This window comes from Acyrthosiphon pisum, unplaced genomic scaffold, assembly GCF_005508785.2.
Source record: "Acyrthosiphon pisum isolate AL4f unplaced genomic scaffold, pea_aphid_22Mar2018_4r6ur Scaffold_20708;HRSCAF=21901, whole genome shotgun sequence".
Taxonomy (NCBI): domain Eukaryota; kingdom Metazoa; phylum Arthropoda; class Insecta; order Hemiptera; family Aphididae; genus Acyrthosiphon; species Acyrthosiphon pisum.
Window position 1 is genome coordinate 31,058 of NW_021770096.1, and position 2,964 is coordinate 34,021.

A 2,964-nucleotide genomic window follows, 5' to 3' on the forward strand; every position below is an offset into this window, starting at 1 on the left:
TTTGATAGCAATGATAAAAAACCTGCCTAGGTGTTTTCCCGACCAAGCGTATCCCCGGCGAAACGAGGTTCATTTACGCCGAGCAGCTAGTAAACTGTATGTCCTCACTCCACGTGTATTATATTATTTGTTCATTCTAAACTAGGGACTTTGCTCGATACGCTCACAAACCCTTTGGATTTTCCGAGAAATGTTGAATGTTTAAACTAATATGCCTTTTATATTTCAAATACAAATATTCATATAACTGCCACTTTTGGTTTTGATTTTTTTTGTTCAATTGCCATGGCAATTGTAAATCATAGCAGAAGATGTGTATATTATATTTGTAATGAAAGTATCTATCATATCATTTTTTTTATACGACGTTCTTCTAAAGGAGATCAGCATATTACAACAAGAGTACAAAACGTATGGTTGGATAAAGTACCATCATCACATCCAAAACCAAAGTATATAGTCTAAATTAAACGTAGGTATCATACGATATCCTAGAGTTTAATGTGTAAGTATACCTATGCTGTTTGCAATTGGTAGGTAATCAATATGTATGAAAATATGTAGAACGCTATTATGAGATCTGAAATGTTTTTTACGAAGTGTCTATTAATTTTCCATACACTGGATCTCACGACGTATACTTGTATTAAACACACTAAGCAGTTGCAGTATAATATTAATATTAAATGGATCTCGTAACGTACCAATGATAAAAACAATAACAATTATATCTTTTATATAAATGAAAAAACATTATGTTGCTATTCACTTTCCATACACTGGATCCCACAACGTATACTCGTATTAGTTCTATTAAACTAACTTAGCAGTTGCAGTATAATATTAATATTAAATGGATCTCGTAACGTACCAATGATAAAAACAATGGAAATTATATATTTTACATAAATGAAAAACGTTATGTTGTTATTAATTGTCCATACACTGGATCCCACAACGTATACTCGTCTTAGTTCTATTAAACACACTTAGCAGTTGCAGTATAATATTAATATTAAATGGATCTCGTAACGTACCAATGATAAAAACAATAAAAATTATATATTATATATAAATGTAAAAACCTTATGTAGCTATTAATTTTCCATACACTGGATCCCACAACGTATACTTTTATTACTTTTATTAAACACACTTATAGCAGTTGCAGTATAATATTAATATTAAATGGATCTCGTAACGTACCAATGATAAAAACAATAAAAATTATATATTATATATAAATGTAAAAACCTTATGTAGCTATTAATTTTCCATACACTGGATCCCACAACGTATACTTTTATTACTTTTATTAAACACACTTATAGCAGTTGCAGTATAATATTAATATTAAATGGATCTCGTAACGTACCAATGATAAAACAATGGAAATTATATATTTTACATAAATGAAAAACGTTATGTTGTTATTAATTTTCCATACACTGGATCCCACAACGTATACTCGTATTAGTTCTATTAAACACACTTAGCAGTTGCAGTATAATATTAATATTAAATGGATCTCGTAACGTACCAATAATAAAAACAATAAAAATTATATATTATATATAAATGTAAAAACCTTATGTAGCTATTTATTTTCCATACACTGGATCCCACAACGTATACTCGTATTAGTTCTATTAAACACACTTAGCAGTTGCAGTATAATATTAATATTAAATGGATCTCGTAACGTACCAATGATAAAAACAATAAAAATTATATATTATATATAAATGTAAAAACCTTATGTAGTTATTAATTTTCCATACACTGGATCCCACAACGTATACTTTTATTACTTTCACTAAACACACTTACCAGTTGCAGTTCCTATAATATTATTATTAAATGGATCTCATAACGTACAAATGATAAAAACAATAAAAATTTTATATTATATATAAATGTAAAAACATTATGTTGCTATTCACTTTACATACACTGGATCCCACAACGTATACTCGTATTAGTTCTATTAAACTAACTTAGCAGTTGCAGTATAATATTAATATTAAATGGATCTCGTAACGTACCAATGATAAAAACAATGGAAATTATATATTTTACATAAATGAAAAACGTTATGTTGTTATTAATTTTCCATACACTGGATCCCACAACGTATACTTTTATTACTTTTAGTAAACACACTTATAGCAGTTGCAGTATAATATTAATATTAAATGGATCTCGTAACGTACCAATGATAAAAGCAATGGAAATTATATATTTTACATAAATGAAAAACGTTATGTTGTCATTAATTTTCCATACACTGGATCCCACAACGTATACTCGTATTAGTTCTATTAAACACACTTAGCAGTTGCAGTATGATATTAATATTAAATGGATCTCGTAACGTACCAATGATAAAAACAATGGAAATTATATATTTTACATAAATGAAAAACGTTAAGTTGCTATTAATTTTCCAGACACAAGATCTCACGACGTATACTTGTATTATGTTTATTAAACACACTTAACAGTTGCAGTACATATAATATTAATATTAAATGGATCTCGTAACGTACCAATGATTAAAACAATGAAAATAATATCTTTTATATACCTAATTGTAAAAACCTTATGGTGCTTTTAAGAATACCGAATGTCTTCGTGTATTGTATAGGTATATACTGTGCCTACATATTATTTGATATTAATGTGTTATTATAATGTCCAAAAGCACACATGAAGTTTACAGTTAATACTTAAAACAGATAATAACGGTATTGGTAGTTGGTTAAGTATAAATTATACCTAGATAGTAGGTAATATATGCAATATAACGATTTAACTATTATATTAAAATGGTATCATTATTTAGAATAAACTTTTATTAATAGACACACAGCCATCGTGGTAATAACTAATAGTATATAATATTATATACAAACATAATATTACATAGGTACTGTAGTCTGTATTAATTATATTATATTATAG